Consider the following 12,848-nt stretch of genomic DNA (forward strand, 5'->3'; position numbering starts at 1 on the left):
AGGGCCAGGATCTCAGGGCTCCGGGGAGCAGGAACCCCAGGCTGTGGGGGAAGCAGCTTCCTCTCTGTGGCTGGCTGGAGCCAGCACATCCCTGCTCCCCTCCCCCCTCGCTGCCCCCAGCCCAGCACAGTCTGTGCCCACCGGACCCTGAACACGGCTGGGCTCTGGGCCATTCCACACCCCTGGCCCCTGAGCCTGTCGGGATCCTGAGCCAGTCACCTCCGTGCCTCCTTCTAGGGGATCAGCAGCCCCTGGGGAGCCTCCTGTCACCCCCCGGAAACCCCGTCCTGGGCAGGGCCCCAGGCCCTGAGTCACTCGCTGGCTGCTCCCGGCTGGCCAGGCCCAGGGTCTCCAGCAGGGCCGTTGGTGCTGGCACCGCGCTGGCTGCCAGAGCTCCCAGCCCCTGGCCCAGCCAGGCCTGTTGTCCCAGCGCTGACCCCTCCCCTGCGGGGGGGGGGGGGGGGACCCTGCTGCTCTCAATGGCTGAGCCCCCCCCCCCGCCGCTGCCTCTGGTGCTGCGCTCGCAGGCTCAGCCCGTGCCAGGGCCAATGCGGCGCTGCTGGGGCTGCTCCTCCCTCGGCACCTGGGTTCTCTGTGTCTGGGGCAAGTGGCCGGGCGAGTGGGCAGGGACCTGCTCAGAGACACACGCCCTGTGCTGCACCCAGAGGGCAGAGACCAGCCAGGGCTGGGCAGCAAAGTGCCACCGTCCTGGGATTAACCCTTTCCTGCCACCCACCCCAGCAGCCCCGGCCGGTCACTGCCACTCGACTGCCCGCGCTCTGACCCCAGGGACTCAGGTCCGGCAGCTCGGGGGAGTCGCTGGGTGAATGTGTGGGGCAGAATAACCAAGGCTCCCTGCGCCCCAGGGTCCCCGTGTGCAATGGGGAAGGCCCTGCACTGTCATGCAGCCCTTAGGGGCTGGGCAGTGAGTGTTATTATTGGTATAGCGCCCACGAGTGAGCCAGGCACTGCAGAGACAGAACAAGGGGCTGCCAGCCCCACAGGGCTCCTGGTCTGAGTGCAGACAAGGCCCAGCAAGGGCAGCAGCAAGCACTGGGGGAGGGGACACGAGGGTCCCGTTGTGGGGCCAGCCACTCCCTGAGCCCATCCTGTGCCTGTCTTCTGGGTGTGGTAGACAGTATTGTAGTGACCCTGATGGCTCCATGCTGGGCTCTGGGTCACCCCCCAGGGAACAGGGCAGGGCGGAGGCAGCCTGAGGTTGGGGGGAGCTGGAGGCTGTGGGGGAGCGGGAGCAGCCTGGGAGCTGGGACAGGGACACTGGATGCCAGGTGGGTGGCCCAAAACCCTGTGCTGTGTTCGCTCCAGATTTCCACTCTGTGATGCAGGCTCTGTTGGGGTCAGATGCTGTGGTGAGGGGCCCACCCAGACAGACTGAAGAGAGCGAGGCTCTGTCTCATGGGGAAGGGGCAGCAGTTCTGTTAAATGGGTTCCAGTTTTATAGACTCATCGTGGGGTGGCCCCCTCAGGTACCACCCTCAGTCATTTCAGGGTGTCTTGGCAAGCATCTTGTCTCAGTTTATCCTCTTCAGCACTTCTTAAATTACGCCTCATAGTCCAAAAGATCTGAGAGAAAAGTCCCCTCCTGGGGTCCGCTCTGAGTCCAAGTAAACCCCAAAATAAAATCTTTTCCTTCACTCTGCTCTAGCCTCCAGCTCTCACTCAAGCTCCTCACTGTCCTCAAGTCAGGAGCCCTAAGTCCTCCTTCCCAGAGCTGGGCTTCGATTAGTTTCCATTGTGGAATCAGATGACTCCAGCCCTCCTTCCCGGAGCTGGGGTCATTTCAGGCTGTGCCTTTATTCCCTGCGTCCACTTTCTCCAGCCGGAGGTAGCTCTCCAGGGCTCTGTCCTTCTTCAGCTGCTGCTGTCATTGTCATCTCTGGCAGCGCCTCCCCCTCTGTCTAGGACAGTGGTTCCCAAACGTTTTTGGTCATGCCCTCCCTTACCTGGTTTGTGCCCCCACCCCGGGAGCTGCGGTCGGGAGCTGGGCCAGGAACAGGGCTGCAATTGGGGCTAGGAGCTGGGGGCCGTGTCTGGAAGTGGACCCGCTGTTGGGGCCGGGAGCCGCAGGCTTCAGCTGGGAGCGAAGCCGCTGGTGCAGCCTGAGCTGAAACTGGGGCTGCAGTTGGGGGCGGAACCACAGTTGGGGCTGGAGCTGCAGCTGGGGTGGCAGCCTGGAGCAGGGCCAGGAGTCACTGGCTGAGGCTGGGGCCAGAGCCTCAGCTGGGGCTTAGGGTGGGGCCAGAGTGGAGGTGGGGGCAGAGTAAGGCTGGTTGGCGTTCCCTTCCCGCCACCCATGGGGGCTGGTCCATGCCCTGCCATGCCCCCAAATGTTCCTCCACACCCTCTAGGGGGGCACAACCCACAGTTCGGGGACCACTGCTCTGGAAGCACCCCTTCCAGGCTCCTTGCTCTGGTGAGCTCTCCTGGGAGCTCCTCTTCTCGGCAGCTTCCTGTCCCTAGGATTCCTTCACCTGAGCCCCGGTAACCCTATTTAGCTGCCAACTAGCCACATAGGGATTTAATTACTTCCAGTTCCGTCTGGGTTGTCTCATTCTCCCTTACAGGAGCCTGTCACAGGTAGTCTGGTCCCTAACTCCCATAAAAGGGCCAGCCCTCTTCATACATTTCCCCCAACCCCCAGAGCCAACCTGTATTCAAAGGTAGGCTTGACCATGGCTGATGCTTGGTTATGTTCTGCAGCTGGGGTGGGGTGGAGGGTACTTCCTGCCGTGCTGCCACAAGGAAATCTGCAAGGCCCTTGGTGCTAATTTTCTTCTTGTCACTGAAGTGTGAAGAGACCAGGAGTTTGATTCCCCAACTTTCTATGTAGCTCATGTCATGGGTCAAATCCCCCATAGTCTTCAGCATGTCATAGTTCAGAACAACTCTTTGGCCATAGCAGAGGTAGTCAATAACACTGGGCTTCATCATTGGTGTGATGGTCCTGTAGCACATATGGGCTGGCTACGGAGCTTCCCTCTCAGCCAGATACACACCAGATGTGTTCATCACAAAATCCTTGAATTTTCCGCCAAGCATGACTGAGGTCAGCTTAAAGATGGTATTTTACACCCAGCGCTACCTTGTGGTTGAACAGCATAATACAGTTTAGCGTTCTATTTCATCTCCCCCGTTAAGTTCTACATTCCAACCATTTATAATATTTACATTATCGCACTGTCTTTGAAGTTCAGTGCAGATCAGTCTGTTAGGTGTCTCTGAATGGTGCTGGTCTTTTAATTACACAACCCGAACAGGTAACAGCTTCGTCATCTTGCTGTCCATTAGTTCCAATCACTGACTGCGGTCAGTCTGAAATCCTTGAGTCATCTTCTTGTTCTGCATCCATCATCTGCAGAGTTTGCTCAGTTGATTGTTCTTTCTGAGGAACAAATTGTAGATGTTGACAGTTTCTGTTGAACTCTCCTCTCTTGGTCTTGATCACATACAACCTGAGTCTTGAATTCTTTTTCTTTACAACACCTGGAATATTCCATTATTTTTCTCCATCCAGTTTGACACAAACATTGTCACCGGGTTCTAGGCCTGGTAGTTTTCTAAGTGATGTCTGTTCTAAAAGTGTTTGCAAGCTCTTTTTGCCTTTTTGTTCAATTTGACTACTCTTTACATGTCTGACAACTTTGGAGATAGATTCTTTTCCAAAGTTGGGAGGGTAGTTCTGAGTTGTCTTCCCACCGGGAGTTGTGCTGCACTTTATCCAGTAGCTGCTATTGGTGTTGATCTATAACTCAGTAGAGCAAAGAATGGATCTTCCTGTTGAAGGATATTCTTCACTGTATGATTCTTCACAAGATCATATTTTGTTTGGATAAATTAAATTCTACGTCAGTGAATTATGGTCCATGCTCTGTCACAAGTTCTTCTGGAACCCTGAAATGACCAAAAGTGCGCTTCAGTTGCTCCGTAACACTCTGGTATGTTATGTCTTTCAAGTACACTCTTTCTGTATACCTGGAAAAATAGTCCACGACTACCAGGTAAAGATGTCCCCTGAATTCACATAACTCTGCAGCTAGTCTCTTCCAAGGTCTCTTTCATTCAGACTAGCTCCTTGTTAGTGTCACTAATTACTACTGGCCATATCTTTTTCTCCGCAGCCTTCAGTAAAAGAGCTATGGGAGCCCGTGGGGAAATATTTCTATCCAGGGCAAATTTAACAGCAGCTCTAGAGTGTTTCATAGCTGATGTCTTGAGCCTGGCCTGGCCGTACCTGTGCGTTTCTGGTGATGTTGACAGTCACTCACTACAAGTCACTGGGATTTGGGCTCCTAAGTTGCTGGGACACGTTTGAAATAGAGCTGGTTGTAATTTTGGGGGTAAATAGTTTATTTGCTGAAAAATTATATTTTGGGTCGACTGAAACTATTCGCAAATCCATGTCGAGTTTGCTGACGAGTTTCAATGAACAGAGAAAGGTGCCACCGCTTCCCTTCCAGCCTTTAGCCCTGTGGCTGGGCCCTCAGTGGGGAGCCCCCGGTTCCGTCCCCCCGGGTGATGTGGGGCAGGAACTGGAATGTGGGAATCCAGGTAAGGGCTGGAATGGCTGGGCTCCGGGTGTCTGATGTGGGGCTCCCACAATCTCTCCTGCTGAAGACGCCCCCCTGTGTCTAAACACTGCCATGGGCACTGGGCCAGAGCGTGGGAGTGAGACTGACTCTGCAGCCCAGTGGGTTGGGCCCCAGCTGGGAGCCCAGAGTCCAGCTCCCCTGGTCCAGTGACCCTGTAAATACTGATCCATAACCCCAGTGAGGGGAGGGGTTCTGGCCCCTGGCACAGCAGTGTCTCAGCCATGTCGGTGCCCCACTGCAAACCCTGAGTACAGATGCGCTGCACTGGTATGAACTGGGACTGGCCCCTAGTGCAGCTTCTCCCAGGTGGAGTGGGAAGCAAGTGGGGAAATGCCCCCTCCCCTCCCCACTGCCCCAGCCTCATTAGCAATGGCCCCTGTTCCCCCCAGCACCCCTCAACTCCTATCTCCCACTACCCTGCCCCCTTCCAGCGAGCCCAGACACCTTGCCCGTGCCCTAACATGGAGAGTCCCAGCTGCGCCCCGTGGGTCAGGGCTGCACCCCCAGTGTGTGTGGGGATGGCACCAACCTGCTCTTAGCAACAAACCAGCCACACATGGCCCCAGAGCAACAGAGATTCCCTGGGGCCTGCCCCCTTCACCTTCCCTCTTGCCCCCCTTCGCCTCCCTCTATCCCCCTGGCACCTGCCCCTCCCTTACCCTTCCCTCAATTCCTGTGCCCACCTGACCCCCGCCTCTATCCTGTCCCCTCACCCCAACTCCTGCTTCTCCCCCTGGGACCCTGCCCCTCTCCCCACCTTTGTCTCCCTGGCATCTGCCCCTGCCCTCCACCCACCTCTGCCCCCTGGCACCAGCCAATCTCCTCATGCCCCTGTGCCCCCTAGCTCCCGCTCCTCCCTAACCCCTGTGCCCACCTGGCCCCTGCCTCTATCCTCACCCCTCCCCTTCTTCTCACCCTCTTTCTGCTCCCCTGGGCCCCTGCCCCTCTGCCCCCACTTTGCCTCCCTGACATGTGCCCCTGCCCTCCACCCACCTCTGCCCCCCTGGAACTCACCCCTCCCTTCTCCCCCTGCCGTCCTGTCACCTGCCCCTCTCCCCGAAACATCCATTGCACCGTGGAGCCCACCGATCACTTCACCCTCCTGCTACCTCCTGGAATGAACCTCTCCCCTTTCCCCCTCTCCTGCTATGTCTCCTTCCCCTCCCCTCGCCCCCCTGCCCCGCTGGTGCCTGTACTGCCCTCACCCCCTCTGCCCTTTCATGCCCCCCCACCCATCACCCTCCTCTGCTGTCTTGGCTCCTGCCCTTCCCGCCCCCCTGAGCCCCGCCTGTTACCCGTCCCTCTCCCCACCCTCTCTGACCGCTGGCACCCTTCCCTTCCCTCGTCCCCCTGTGCCCACACCTCCTCTAGCCCCACTCTCACCTTCTGGCTCCTGCCCCTCCTCGATCCCCTCTCCTAACACCTCCCTCTACCCACCTGTCCTGCCTCTCTCCTCGCCCCCCTCTCTACCTCCTGGTGCCTAACCCTCCCTCCTCTGCCCTCCCTGTGTCTGCCTTTCTGCTCAACCCCCTCAATCCCCCTGGCACCTGCCCTTTTCCTGACCCCCCTGCATCCTCCTGGTGCCAACCCCTTCCCTCATTCACCCTGCCCCCCTGGTACCCGCCCCTCCTCTTGCCCCCTTCCTCCCTGATGCCCACCCCCCTCACTCCCTCTGCCCCCTGACTCCACTCTCCTCACGCCCCTCTTCCCCCATCACCCATGACTTGCCCCACCCCCTGCCTTTCTCGTGACCACCCCTCCTTTCACCCCCCATCTCCTGGCACCCACTCCTCCCCACCCCCTTCCCTCCTTTTTGTCTGCCCCCTTCCTTTACCCCCTTCTGTCCCCCAGCACCTGCCCCTTCCCCTGCCCCTCTGGCGCCCACCTCTTCCCTTGCCCCCCTCTGCCCTCAATACTGCCTCTTGCCCCTTGTTTTCCCTGGTGCCTGCCCCATTCCATGCCTCACCACTGTCCCCCTGGTGCCTGCCCCTCCCACTGTCCCATTGCTGCCTATCCATCTGCTCACCCTCCTGTGCCCCCCCGGCTTTCACCCCTCCCCTCGTACCCCTCTAGTCTCCCGGCACCCACCCCTTCCCTTGCCCTCCTACCCACTGATGACCACATCTTCCCTCACCGCCCCCCCCATTTGCCCCTGGTGCCTTCCCCATCCCATGCTCCACCACTGTCCCCCAACCCCCCAGCATTTGTCTCTCCCCCACTCTGCCCCCGGTTCCTGCCCCTCCTTCTCCCGCCCTGGCCCCCACTTCTCCCCTCAGTACAAGCCACTTCCCTCGCCCCCACCCCCTGTTGCCTGCCTCTTCCCTTGCACCCCCTCCCCTGCCACCTTCCCCTTAGTTCTTCCCCCTTCCCTTCCCTCACTCTTTGCCTCCCTAAAACCTGCACCCCTCACCCCCCTCTAGTCCCCTGGTGCCAGCCCCTCTGTTCACTCCTCCTCTGCCCCCCTGAGGCCAATCTCTACCATTGCCCTCATCTCCCTCCTTGGTGCCTGCCCCTTCCTTTGCCCCCTCTGCCTGCCTGGTGCAAACCCCTTCCCTTGCCCGCCTTTGGGCCCCCTGGTATCTGCCCCTCCCCTCCCCATCTCCTAACCTCTGGGTCCCACCCCACCCCTCCCCTCCCCTCCCTCTTCCCCCCTCATGCCCACATCTCCACACCCCTCTGCCCATAGGGTGCGCCCTTCTCCACACCCCACTTTCTGCCCCTAGTGCCCGCCCCTCTCCTCTCTCCATTCCTTGTATCTACCCCTCTGCTCATCCCCCCGCATCCGTCCTGGTGACTACCCCTTCCCTCCTCCCACCTCTGTCTTCCTGTCACTGACCCCTCATGCCCCTCTCTCCCTTTATGACTGCCCTTTCCCTCGCTCCACTGTTGCCCCCTGGGATCTGCCCCACCGCTTGCCCCTGCATGTCCCTCTGAAACCTGTCCTACCCCTCACCCCTCTTTGTCCCCTTGTCACCTGCGCCTTCTCCCACCCCCTCCTTTTCCCCTGGTGCCAGCCCCTCCTTCTACTCCCCCTCTGCCTCCCTAGCGCCTGCCCCTCTGTTCACGCCTTGTGTCCCCTGGTGCAAGCCCCTTCCCCTTCCCCCATCCCCCAGTTCTGCCCGCCCCTTCTCTAGCTCACCCTTTGGACCCCTGGTGCCCACCCCTCCCCTCATCTTTCTCTTTCCCTTGGCACCAGTCCTGCCCCTCACTCACACTCTACGGCCCTGATGCATGTCCCTCATAGAATCACAGAATATCAGAGTTGGAAGGGACCTCAGGAGGTCATCCAGTCCAACCCCCCGCTCAAAGCAGGACCAATCCCCAACTAAATCATCCCAGCCAGGGCTTTGTCAAGCCTGACCTTAAAAACTTCTAAAGAAGGAGATTCCACCACCTCCCTAGGTAACGCATTCCAGTGTTTCTCCACGCTCCTAGTGGAAAAGTTTTTCCTAATATCCAACCTAAACCTCCCCCACTGCAACTTGAGACTATTACTCCTTGTTCTGTCATCTGCCACCACTCAGAACAGTCAAGAGCCATCCTCTTTGGAACCCCCTTTCAGGTAGTTGAAAGCAGCTATAAAATCTCCCCTCATTCTTCTCTTCCGCAGACTAAACAATCCCAGTTCCCTCAGCCTCTCCTCATAAGTCACGTGTTCCAGTCCCCTAATCATTTTTGTTACCCTCCGCTGGACTCTTTCCTATTTTTCCACATCCTTCTTGTAGTGTGGGGCCCAAAACGGGACACAGTACTCCAGATGAGGCCTCACCAATGTCGAATAGAGGGGAACGATCACGTCCCTCGATCTCCTGGCACTGCCCCTACTTATACATCCCAAAATGCCATTGGCCTTCTTGGCAACAAGGGCACACTGTTGACTCATATCCAGCTTCTCGTCCACTGTAACCCCTAGGTCCTTTTCTGCAGAACTGCTGCCGAGCGATTAGGTCCCTAGTCTATAGCGGTGCACGGGATTCTTCCGTCCTAAGTGCAGGACTCTGCACTTAGAATCATCATAGAATCATAGAATATCAGGGTTGGAAGGGACCCCAGAAGGTCATCTAGTCCAACCCCCTGCTCGAAGCAGGACCAAGTCCCAGTTAAATCATCCCAGCCAGGGCTGTGTCAAGCCTGACCTTAAAAACCTCTAAGGAAGGAGATTCTACCACCTCCCTAGGTAACGCATTCCAGTGTTTCACCACCCTCTTAGTGAAAAAGTTTTTCCTAATATCCAATCTAAACCTCCCCCATTGCAACTTGAGACCATTACTCCTCGTTCTGTCATCTGCTACCATTGAGAACAGTCTAGAGCCATCCTCTTTGGAACCCCCTTTCAGGTAGTTGAAAGCAGCTATCAAATCCCCCCTCATTCTTCTCTTCTGCAGACTAAACAATCCCAGCTCCCTCAGCCTCTCCTCATAAGTCATGTGCTCTAGACCCCTAATCATTTTTGTTGCCCTTCGCTGGACTCTCTCCAATTTATCCACATCCTTCTTGTAGTGTGGGGCCCAAAACTGGACTTGTCCTTGTTGACCCTCATCAGATTTCTTTTGGCCCAATCCTCTAATTTGTCTAGGGCCCTCTGAATCCTATACCTACCCTCCAATGTATCTACCTCTCCTCCCAGTTTAGTGTCATCTGCAAACTTGGTGAGGGTGCAATCCACGCCATCCTCCAGATCATTTATGAAGATATTGAACAAAACCGGCCCCAGGACCTACCCTTGGGGCACTCCACTTGATACCGGCTGCCAACTAGACATGGAGCCATTGATCACTACCCGTTGAGCCCGACAATCTAGCCAACTTTCTATCCTCCTTATAGTCCATTCACCCAGCTCATACTTCTTTAACTTGCTGGCAAGAATACTGTGGGAGACCGTGTCAGAAGCTTTGCTAAAGTCAAGGAACAACATGTCCACTGCTTTCCCCTCATCCACAGAGCCAGTTATCTCATCATAGAAGGCAATTAGATTAGTCAGGCATGACTTGCCCTTGGTGAATCCATGCTGACTGTTCCTGATCACTTTCCTCTCCTCTAAGTGCTTCAGAATTGATTCCTTGAGGACCTGCTCCATGATTTTTCCAGGGACTGAGGTGAGGCTGACTGGCCTGTAGTTCCCAGGATCCTCCTTCTTCCCTTTTTTAAAGATGGGCACTACATTAGCCTTTTTCCAGTCGTCCGGGACTTCCCCTGATCACCGTGAGTTTTCAAATATAATTGCCAATGGCTCTGCAATCACATCCGCCAACTCCTTTAGCACTCTCAGATGCAGCGCATCCGGCCCCATGGACTTGTGCTTGTCCAGCTTTTCTAAATAGTCCCGAACCACTTCTTTCTCCACAGAGGGCTGGTCACCTCCTCCCCATGCTGTGCTGCCCAGTGCAGTAGTCTGGGAGCTGACCTTGTTCGTGAAGACAGAGGCAAAAAAAGCATTGAGTACATTAGCTTTTTCCACATCCTCGGTCACTAGGTTGCCTCCCTCATTCAGTAAGGCTCCCACACTTTCCTTGACTTTCTTCTTGTTGCTAACATACCTGAAGAACCCCTTCTGGTTACTCTTAACATCTCTTGCTAGCTACAACTCCAAGTGTGATTTGGCCTTCCTGATTTCACTCCTGCATGCCCAAGCAATATCTTTATACTCTTCCCTGGTCATTTGTCCAATCTTCCACTTCTTGTAAGCTTCTTTTTTGTGTTCAAGATCAGCAAGGATTTCACTGTGAAGCCAAGCTGGTCGCCTGCCATATTTACTATTCTTTCTACACATCGGGATGGTTTGTCCCTGTAACCTCAATAAGGATTCTTTAAAATACAGCCAGCTCTCCTGGACTCCTTTCCCCCTCATGTTATTCTCCCAGGGGATCCTGCCCATCAGTTCCCTGAGGGAATCAAAGTCTGCTTTTCTGAAGTCCAGGGTCCGTTTTCTGCTGCTCTCCTTTCTTCCCTGTGTCAGGATCCTGAACTTGACCATCTCATGGTCACTGCCTCCCAGGTTCCCATCCACTTTTGCTTCCCCTACTAATTTGTCCCGGTTTGTGAGCAGCAGGTCAAGAAGAGCTCTGCCCCTAGTTGGTTCCTCCAGCACTTGCACCAGGAAATTGTCCCCTACACTTTTCAAAAACTTCCTGGATTGTCTGTGCACCGCTGTATTGCTCTCCCAGCAGATATCAGGGTGATTGAAGTCTCCCATGAGAACCAGGGCCTGCGATCTAGTAACTTCCGTGAGTTGCCGGAAGAAAGCCTCGTCCACCTCATCCCCCTGGTCTGGTGGTCCATAGCAGACTCCCACCACGACATCACCCTTGTTGCTCACACTTCTAAACTTAATTCAGAGACTCTCAGGTTTTTCTGCAGTTTCATACTGGAGCTCTGAGCAGTCATACTGCTCCCTAACATACAGTGCAACTCTCTTGCCTTTTCTGCCCTGCCTGTCCTTCCTGAACAGTTTATATCCATCCATGACAGTACTCCAGTCATGTGAGTTATCCCACCAAGTCTCTGTTATTCCAATCACATCATAATTCCTTGACTGTGCCAGGACTTCCAGTTCTCCCTGCTTGTTTCCCAGGCTTCTTGCATTTGTGTATAGGCACTTGAGATAACTCGCTGATTGTCCCGCTTTCTCAGTATGAGGCGGGAACCCTGCTCTCTCGCGTGCTCTTGCTCGTGCTTCCTCCCGGTATCCCAGTGTCCCTCCCCTTCCCCCTTAGCCCCACTCAGTGCCTGCCCCTCCCATCATCCCATTTTCTCCCCTGGCACATGCTCCTCTGCTCACCCTCCCCCCGTAGCCCCCTGGGAACCTGCCCCTCCTCTTATCCTCCTCCACCCACTGGTGACTGTCCCTGCCCTAGCCAGACCCTCTGCCCCCAGGCTCCTGCATCGCTCCGTCCCCCTGGTGCCTGCCCATTCCCTCCCCACCAAGACCCTGGAATATGCCCCACTCCTCATCCCCCCCACCCCCTGGCATCAGTCCCTCCCCTTGATTCCCCCTGCCCCAATGGAGCCCCCCCATTCCCTCACATCCCTCTCCCCCTGGTGCCCGCCCCTTCCCTTGCTTCCCTGTGCCCCCTGGGGTCCATCCCCTTCTTCTGCCCTGGTGCCCACCTGTCCCCTCACCCCCTGCAGCCCTTGGGAACCTGCCCCTCCCTTCACCCCACTCTGTCCTACTGGTGCCCGCTCCTCTTACCCCCCAGTGCCCTTGTGCCTGCTCCTCCCCTCTGCCCCTACAACCTCTACTCTTGTCATCTGCCCCTCCCCTGTCCTCTCCCAGCATCAGCCTGTCCCCTCCCCAACTAACACCTTCCCACCCCTCCCCCGCTCCTCCTGCCCTTTCCCCCACAATTTCCTTCTCTCCGAACATGCCCAGACAGGAGCTGTTCAGTGGCCCCCTGGATATAGGGGGAGGAAGGCCCTGTCCCCACTGTCAGGGCAGACGGGTTTTTATAACCAGCTTGTGACACTCCCCTGACCCAGTTACAACCAATTGTGCCCACGTGGCAGCTTTTCTGCCTCACAGCCGGGGCTGAGCTGTGTGTGTGTTTGCTCCCAGCCTGCTGCCTGACCCTGTGTGTGCCCTGGTGCCTGCTGGGGGAGTCGGGGCAGCTCCAGCAGGGATCAGAGAGCCCAGGGGCCATGCACACATATTGCAGCCCCACTGGCCCAGGGTCCATGCACTCCGGGGTATCCTACCACACAGAGCTGGGAGGGAGGGGGGCATCCAGGGCAGTTACACAAACACTGCTGGGGGTCCTGTTAGGGTCGCCACCTCTGAGGTACAACAAAACAGGAAATCTGCCTGCTTCATGGACATCACCTGTCCCCTCACCCGGGCACCGTCTCCCCATCCGAATCCCGGGAGAGGGCACCAGCCACCACAGGCTCCTGCTCCTGGACTGCCCCAAGTACCAACCTCACCGAGCAGGACATGGCGCCAGATCTACCCCACTGCCCCCGGCAGTGACCCCCGCAGCTGGCACCTGCACAGCGGTGACTGGGCCCTGCTGGCCCTGAGCTCCCGATCTCACTCACTGCTCCAAGCTGCCCTGTCTCTGCAGCTCCCAGGCACTCTGGACCAGAGCTCCCTTTGCGTAGGCACGGTCACCCCGCAGCTCCCCCACTGCAGCCACTGACACACCTGGGACTCGTCACGTCCTGGGCAGGCTCACAGATTTCCCAGGAGAGTGACATGGACAAAGGGACAATCCTGGGAAAACCTGGACAGGTCAGGTTGCCAAC

The 12,848-nt window shown here is 56.9% G+C and overlaps 2 protein-coding genes across 2 annotated transcripts in view; one reads left to right on the plus strand and one right to left on the minus strand.

Moving 5' to 3' along the window:
• Positions 1 to 12,848, minus strand: part of LOC119567802 (maestro heat-like repeat-containing protein family member 1) — a 129,361-nt gene that overhangs the window by 63,593 nt on the left and 52,920 nt on the right. The window lies entirely within an intron of this gene.
• LOC102947874 (E3 ubiquitin-protein ligase TRIM39) overlaps positions 1 to 12,848 on the plus strand; it is a 30,703-nt gene that overhangs the window by 10,613 nt on the left and 7,242 nt on the right. The window lies entirely within an intron of this gene.

Source organism: Chelonia mydas, chromosome 14 (assembly GCF_015237465.2).
Source record: "Chelonia mydas isolate rCheMyd1 chromosome 14, rCheMyd1.pri.v2, whole genome shotgun sequence".
In the NCBI taxonomy this organism is placed as follows: Eukaryota; Metazoa; Chordata; order Testudines; family Cheloniidae; genus Chelonia; species Chelonia mydas.